Source organism: Python bivittatus, unplaced genomic scaffold (genome assembly GCF_059951505.1).
Source record: "Python bivittatus isolate LINGU-HERP-01145 unplaced genomic scaffold, Pbiv_v1 ctg000020_np1212, whole genome shotgun sequence".
Lineage (NCBI taxonomy): Eukaryota > Metazoa > Chordata > Lepidosauria > Squamata > Pythonidae > Python > Python bivittatus.
Genome location: NW_028277030.1, coordinates 37,029,284 through 37,037,642, shown reverse-complemented (window position 1 = coordinate 37,037,642; position 8,359 = coordinate 37,029,284). Strand labels below are relative to the sequence as shown.

At 39.8% G+C, this 8,359-nt stretch overlaps 1 protein-coding gene across 1 annotated transcript in view; it reads left to right on the top strand.

The window, feature by feature from the left end:
- The first annotated feature begins 2,841 nt into the window (after positions 1–2,841).
- The window catches only part of COL21A1 (collagen type XXI alpha 1 chain), a 117,230-nt gene continuing 111,712 nt past the window's right edge, over positions 2,842–8,359 (top strand). The window contains exons 1-3 of the mRNA XM_088137181.1: positions 2,842–3,121; positions 3,988–4,076; positions 8,020–8,214. The gene's annotated coding sequence lies outside the window, so the exon portion shown is untranslated. The remainder of the gene's footprint in view (positions 3,122–3,987; positions 4,077–8,019; positions 8,215–8,359) is intronic.

Genomic DNA, 8,359 nt, shown 5'->3' with positions numbered 1-8,359 from the left:
AGTTCTTACTTAATATATGTCTGTAGATAGGCTTTTCTCTCTACTTTTTAAACTATCTAAAAATTGCTTAATGTTCTGTTGAACTGATATTGGTTTAGTGTATAATAGGCTATTGGTTTTTGTACCCCGTCTTGTGCTTGTTGAAAAGGAGTCCAGAAGTTTATTTAGTTAAAAGGTGGCCTGGGAGAATGTTCTGCCTTTTGTCAGCTTTTGTTCGCAGGACATGCTAATCAGGTTGTCTTGCTGCTTTTGAAATAATAGCATTCCCCTCCCCCCGGTATTTCTATTAGAAATAAAAAAAATATTAATAAAGTATATGTTCAGTCTGAGAATGTTAATGTAGAGTTACAGCTGTACAGCATCTACCATCCAGCACGGCTATGTTCTAACCATTGAATTACCTAAGCACTGATTTTATATAGCACATGCATTTTTCATATATGTATATGTACGTATGTGTTTGTATGTGTGTGTGTATGTATGTAAAATAATATTATATAACCTGATTCTTTCAGATCTGTGCTGATGTATCAGCATTAGATTGGATTAATTAGATCTAGATTAGATTAGAAAATTTAGATATACGCTTTTCTTGGATGTCTGGTTTTTCTTTTGTGTGTGTGTGTGCGTGTGTGTATATGCACACCACACCACACCCATACACACCCATACACACACAATTTGTTATAACTTTTTCAGCATGTTGGAATCAATCATCCAGATTATTTTTATTTTTGGCTGACATTGATGTAATATTACAAATTTTTCCCAGGGGATTTCCATCCAAAGAACTTTAGCCAAGAAGCCAAAGCAATTGTTGAATAACCAGATACGTTTCATTTTAGCCACAAATATTAGAGGAAAAAAAATACAGTATTTCCACACTCAAGTGAAATAACAAAATATGATCTGACATCTGGGGTTGCTGAGGCTTACCCTTCCCAATTATCCCAAGTAATGTAAACCAGTACAATCTGCATTGTAATTGGCTTTTATAATTCATTTAAATGTCAACAACATGTTATTTGGAAGGATGCTGAAACTGTTATCAATGGAAAGAGCAGAAATGGGCTGCTTTGAATTATATGAATCTACCCTCACACTTCCATCTTGAGATTGCATGTTGGAATGATAGTCTAAATGAGTCTGTATGTTTTGGGCCTTTGAGTCAGTTGTGACTCCTGGTAAGTACATGGACAACCTTCTTGGCAACATTTTCAGAAGTGGTTTGCCTTTGTCCTTTTTCTAGGGCTGAAAGTGACTGGCCCAAGGTCATGAAGCTGGCTTTGTGTCTAAGTAGGGCTTGGGTTTCCCTGCTCCTAGTCCAGCACCTTAACCACTAGAACAAGCTGGCTCTTATCTAAATATGCACACTCCCAAATTATGTTTGTCCCCTAATTATGTAGGCCCCGACTCTGCCATCTACACAGAATATGATGGCCTACCAGCTGGGGGAGAAAACAGTCTTATGATTCATTGTTCCTTTCATTGGAAGACTGGCCCCAAAGAACCCGTCCTGCCATGTCCTTTGCCTATCACCTTCTCTGCTGAATTCCTCAGTCCACAACACCTCAAAGGAAAAAAACCCTAGCTTGAGGCATGGCGGATACTTAGGAGAAGTATGTTAAGTATGTCTCCTATAACATTTATATGAGTTCCCAGTCAGGCTCTCTTTCTACCTGTTATATTCTCCTGCATGGGGTGGGCAGGTGGAGAATGGTTGGCCAGTCTTGATCTGTCACCTTTTCCAATACACCACCTCAGTCAGAGGATTCTCTGAACCTCCTGAGAATTTGACCCTGAACAAACTACATTTAAGTATTCCAACAATAGTTCCTGAGCAACCAAATCCTCTAGTATCTGAGCCTACTAACTTCCTTAAGTTAGTAAATCTGATAGCCAACCTCTGACAGTAAGCTTATATGGACTTGTAGTGGCATGGCTGGGCCTGAAGGGTAAAGGCTGGAAGTCTTCAATCTCCTTTTCCAGAAACGTTCTTGGTCAACACATTTCTGCCACGGCATAGCTGCTAAGTTATTCTCACTGCCACTGCCTATAATCCATGAGGCATCCTCCTCCTAAACCTGGTGTGTAAGGGAGATGGTGGATACATCTGGAATTTTGAAAAGGTGACCTGGGGCTTCTCCCCAAATAACTGCTATAGGAGAAAGAGCATGGATAAAATATCCACCATGGTGCACACAGACTATCACAGAGCATCATTTTACCAGAAGGCAACCTAGCGGTGATGTTGCTAACATCTAGCTCCCCATCTGTGCAGATATCACTAGCAAACCATTAGATCCTTTTTATTTTCTCAGCCAGCCCGAGAGACTCATTGGTAGCCTAAAGGCATTCTTGGAAAAAAGGTTGCCATTTAGTGGATTAATGCCCAGTTTTTAAAGAGACCAAAAAAAAATCTTAATACACAAAATGAAATTCAGCTGACACAAGGTACCGGGAAGGTACCAAGATAGTACCTACGGGAACCCAGAGTTATATTTATAGGTTAATTAGCAACGGGTCCTAAAAATTTTTCAGACCTTCGTCTGCACGCGGGAATGATCGAAGCATGTTCTGCTCCGTGTAACCTTCCTTGAGGGATCCGACCGCCGACCTGTTAAAGACGACAGAGTCGCGCTGTTCCGCGCTTCACAGGACAAACAGCTCGCTTACCCCGCGCAGTCCGGCCCCCTCCCTCCGCCCGCCTCTGCTCAGGCGTCTCCCTCGACAAAAGTATATCCACGTGGAGGCGCAGCGGGACGGGGAAGCCCTCCTGCCCGCCCCCTCCTCGCGCGGGCCTATCTCCAGGCTCCACCCCCAGCAGAGCGCCTGGTTAAAGCAAGTTTCGGGGCGAAGCTGGAGGGAGCCTGCTTTTTCTCCCCCGTAACCGGCCGTAGCTTTTGAACTACCAGGGGAGATTTACGTGCCAGTATCTGGGAATTTGGAAGAGAACGCTAACGTTGCTCAGAGTATGCCTGTTTGGGTTCTTTGGGGCTAATTTTTTTCCGTGGTCTTTTCGCCCATAATCTAGCCTCTTTAACAGAGCTTGGATCTAAGAGCAAACGCTTTCAGTCTGAAGCAGCATTAGCTATTTCTCTTCCTGGGCACACTGCAGCAGGTAGGAGACCCGCTGAAGCTCGCCTTTGCAAGATGTAAAATGAAGTGATGTTTCTCTCTCTCCCCGTCTTTTCTTCCACGCGGTTTAGGTATCGCAGTTGGAGTACTAGGTAAAAGCAGGTGGTTGTGGGGGAAGAAGAAGAGCAGAGCTGATCGTCTTGCTAGAAGTGCTTCGTGTGTATTTCTTTCTTGGAATCCTGTTGTGTTTTCGGGTGAAGCACCTGTGTGAGTGAGTGGTGGCCATCCCTGTTAAGCAGGTCCTCTGAGCTGGGATGCTGACCTCATATCTAATCCTGTTCATGGTTCCTGAACAATTAATTTCCAAAATCTCCAAGTTTATTCCAAAAAACATGAACGTAACACTTGTTGAATTTGTGATTGTTGGCTTTTTTGTAGGTTTTGTGCTTGGCGTGTTAATAATAATGAATTTTCTTTTTTCTTTTAATTCAGCATGTTGCTCTTAAGGCTAATACGTATGAACCAGGATGGTAATAATAGCATTGGTGGTTCACCTAGAAAGGTTAAAAGCAAAAGACAACAGTAAAAACAACAAAAAAAATCACCCTGAGATCATTGTAACTTTGGTGAATTTTGGGTCCTTAATGCTTCCTGCTAAGTGTCTTTTTAGTCATTGTGCATCCAGAACCGATTTTATTGAAAGTAAGGGGACATTGCCTTAAACACAACTTCTAACAGGACTGGAGTGTGAAAGGATTGTCAGATACTTAATGGGGAAGCTCACAGACAGGATTTGTGAACAGTGGACTATTGCTTTTATTGAAACTTAATTCAAGCTGTACAGAAGTATTTCTGCTTAATGGAAAGGCAGTCCAAGGAATAACAATTCAAGCTTTATTATACACGCAGATTCATAACTTGAATGTACTTCTGGATTCAGCCCTGAAACAGGATGACCAGATTTTGACAGTGACCAGAAGAGCCTTGTCTTAACTAAGGTTAGTTTGGCAGCAATGCCAGTCCTTAGGGATTTCTTATCTGGCCTTAACACCAAATGCTTTACTCTATCTCATTTGGGCTGTTGTAATACACTCCACATGGAAACTTTCTTGGAAAAGTCTTCAGAAGCTTCAGCTGGTCCAGAACTCTGTCAATTGGGCTGGCTCCAGAGAACATGCAATTCCTTTTTTCCAGCACCTTCAACTGGTAGCTGTCTGTTTCTGCTTGCAAGTCAAGATGTTGGTTGTGACTGTACAACCTCATAGAACTGTATTCTCCCATTTCTGAATGTTCAGGTCCTATACCATACAGGATATACACGGTGTAAAAATAGAGAATTTCTCTTCCCCTCCAGAGGGTGGTGGTGGTGTAAGTCATGTAAAACCCTGTAGATGCAGGCATAAGATAATATAGCATCTGTATCTCTGTGCTCTGAGACTTTAAGGGAGAGTAGATAGTATATACCGGTACCATTCTGACAGGTCCTTGGGAGAAATCCTTCCCCTGTTTTTAGCAACATGTTTGGTGAACACATTAAAACAAGTTTGGTTTTAAACAAGCTAGGTGATTATTCCTAGTTTCTGGAGCTCTCTTCTAAATCAAACCAGACTAGTTCTATCTCTTTTGGCCTTCTGTTAGTAGAGAATATTGTGTTCATTCATGCTCACTTCAGGGGATTTAAACTACCTTGGTGAAGTAGGTATTAAGCTAGTACTGCTGTTCTTCATTTCTTAACTAGTTTTTAATCTATGCTTTAATGTTTTAGTTATAATATTTGATTGCTTTATTGTTATCAATTTTGGAAACTTGTTTTTCATGGAGAACCTGAGAATAATTTAATAAATCATTCCTCAGAAACTACTTCTAAATCAAAAAGGAGCATTTGTACACCTTGCAAGGAATGATTGTTTTTATACTGTTTATGAATTTGCCTTATTCTGTTTGAAATCATCTTACATTTACACCTATCACTAAATCTTGTGGAGAGTTCCATAGCTGAGACATTACTCTGTGGAGAAATATTTCATTTGATCTATCTTGATACATACCATTAAGCTTCATTAGATTACTTTGGGTTCTACACACATTTGTGCACCAACGAACACACCCATACATGATGTATAGCATGTTTTCCTGTAACTTATGTAATATTATAAACTGAGGTCATGTCCCCTGCCTTACCTTTTCTAAGTGAAAAAATTCCAAATGCTGCAACCCTGTTTGTATGAATTTAATTTAGCCTCTTAAACATTTTGATTGTCCTTTTTTGCATCTGTCTTACTAAGTGGTGACTAGCTTTGTGTCCAGTACAGTTTGTTTCTCCATTCTTGATAGGTCCTAAGCTGTTCAAAACCTATATTTGGCTATCCTGTTGATCTTAAGTGGGCCATCTTGTTCATCAATAATTACATCAGCATGATGCTTATTATGGAATTCAGATAAGTCACCAATCTTAAGTAGGTATTTGTATAATATATTGGCACATGAGCAGCCCGTGCTGAAGAAAAGACTGGTGTATTGGACAAGTGCATCTATCACATTAACTCAAAGGAGGACAGCCCTGGCTTTAAGATGATCTCCAATTCTAAAGGATGAAAAAAAAACCCTCACAGATTAAACAAACAAACTGTGTAGTGCTCAGCTTTTATATTTTGCCAACTAAGCTTGCTAATTCTAACCGAAATCAATCCTGTGATTTACCCCAACCTAATTAATGTATGTGTGACGCACTTTTATTCATTGTATTTATTTATTAACCATTTATATAGCTGCCCATCTCATGGTAGTGACTCTGGGTAGCACACAGAGAATTAAAACCAACAAAACATAATACCGTACAACGTAGAACCTAATAAATAATAATAATACATAACATAGGCATGAGTCTAAAAATCCAGTATTAATTCATACAGACCAACAATACTCCACCAACATGGCTGGTTTAACCTGCTGGCTTCAATACCTGAGGGAACATCCAGGTCTTCAGTGCCTTGTGAAAGGCTAGAAGGGTTGGGGTCATGCTGATGTCTGGAGGGATGCTGTTCCATAGGACGCGTATATGTCAAAGGATCAGGTAAAAAAAGTTAGATTAGTTGAATAATTCAAACTAATTGCCTGTAAAATAAGGTTTCCGTTTATAGAATTAAATGATTCCCTGGTGAGTATGTACCATTCAATTGCTGTCCCACAGAGAGGGACACAGAAGGACATAAACACGCATTCCCCCTCTTTTCACCAGGAGGGAGCTACAGTAAGGAGATGAGATGGCTGCTCTGAGAAGAAGGAGAAAGAAAAAGGAAGGGACAAAAGGAGTGATAGTGATGATATCGGGAGAAGAGGTAACTGGACAGGGAAGGAGAGATGAGAGAGATGCCCTGTTTAGACAGTACACAAAAGAATAAAATTCAGCAGGCAGGCAGCCCCTTCCAGCCAAGGCTAATCTTCAAAGGCATCTGCACCTTTAAGCAGGGCATCTCCAGGATTTTCCAGCTCTGCCCACATTCTTGGTTTCAGCAGAATCTTTTATTCTTTGCAAATATAAAATGACCCCTTCCCCAATTCATAAAAAATGGTGGTGGTGGTGGGGCAATCCGTGCTTTATCTCCTATGCATTGCTTCATTCATTCTTACTAGCCATGCTCACTCTTGGGCAATTGCTAATGTTCCTGACTCTTGCCTGGGCGCACTGGTGCTGATATTGGCTGCCAAGCTGCCACGAGCTGTTAATTAAAGCTTTCATCAGTGTCCTGGAATGTCTGATATAGTGTTTCTCCAATGCAGCATAGGACATTTTTGCTTGAAAATTTATATTTGTCCACTCCTGTGGCCAGCTAAACCTGCAGCCTGAGGGAGTTGGGAAGAAGAAATGCTGGCTTACATAAACGCTCTGCTGACCCTCAACCCCATACCAGGAGCTAATGTGTAATTTGAATTTGTAGATTATTTAAAAATAATATTTTTATTAAGGTTTACTGTGGCAAAAAAAAAAAAAAACTAATACAAACTAGAAAAAAATATAAAAGAATGAAAAAAATTAAAAGTGCAGGAAAAAAATAGAAAGGAAAAAATAAAAATAAAAATATAATAAAAAGAAAAGAGATATATAGAGAAATGACTTCTTCCTTCATCACAAGTACAAACAATTTCAGTAACTTATCACCACCTCTAATAATACAACAAAAGAACTTTTCTTCCCATGTCTCATCTCTTATATATAAATGAATTCTTAAAGCCTGGTCCTAATCAGCAAAAGTCCATTAAAGGTTACCAGAAATTACAACATATATATTTTAACCTTGATCAAATAAACCAACTTTATATTCCTTCCCTTTACTTTTAACACAATAACTTATCATTTTCTCTAAAAATACTTCTGAATCCATTGTTCTCAAATTTCCTTGAATTCAACCCAAGTTAAAGCATTTTGCCCCATTCTGTATAAATAGGTCAAATTTAAGTGCTCTTCTCCTTTAATTATAATCTTTAGTTCTTTCTGGTTCCCTCTAGTTTCCAACCTTCAAAGTCTCACCATGTTTTTTTAAAATCTACAGCATTTTCCCATGGGAAGGTTTCTTATAGTTAATTTCAAAATCTTATTTCAAATCCATCTGGAACCTTAGTCTGTTAATAACTTTCCAAAATATCAAAGTTCTAATCACCCTTTTGCTGTATATTCCAAAATAAGAATTTTTAAACTTACATAAAACTTTCAGAAGGGATTGAAGAAGACTCACCTGGTGTAATAAAAGTTGCTGTTCTGAAGATTCCTAATATCCAAAAAGCAGTTAACAAGCAATTTCCAGAAATGATTAAGAAAGGAAGTATGTGAACCCAGTTTTTTTTTTTTAAAGGTGCTGACTGTGGCTTGGGGAAAGATGATGATTCTTCATCTCCCAGAGCTCTAAACCCACTGGAGACTGCTGTCTCATGGTCTCTTTACAGGGACCTACTGTCTGGAGTGCTTATGGGTGATCCCGAGTCCTCTCCTTATCCAGAGAGGAATTCTGAGAAGCTGGTCCATTCACTGGGTCCTCATTCTGCCGCAGTTGTTGGCTCCACTCTCAGCGGAGCGGTCTTCAGTTTGCCATTGCTTCCCTGGAAGTCCTCGAGTTTGTAAATCTGAAGTTTAGGCCTTTGGTAAGTTTCACTGTGTTGGAACTGTGAACTGCTTCACTCATTGTGCTAAGGTATGGTTGAACCGTGGCTTGTTAAATCACAGTTGCATAGATTCATGCGCCACAGTATGCTAAAAAGTTCATGCCACTTTCCTGACATCCACTGG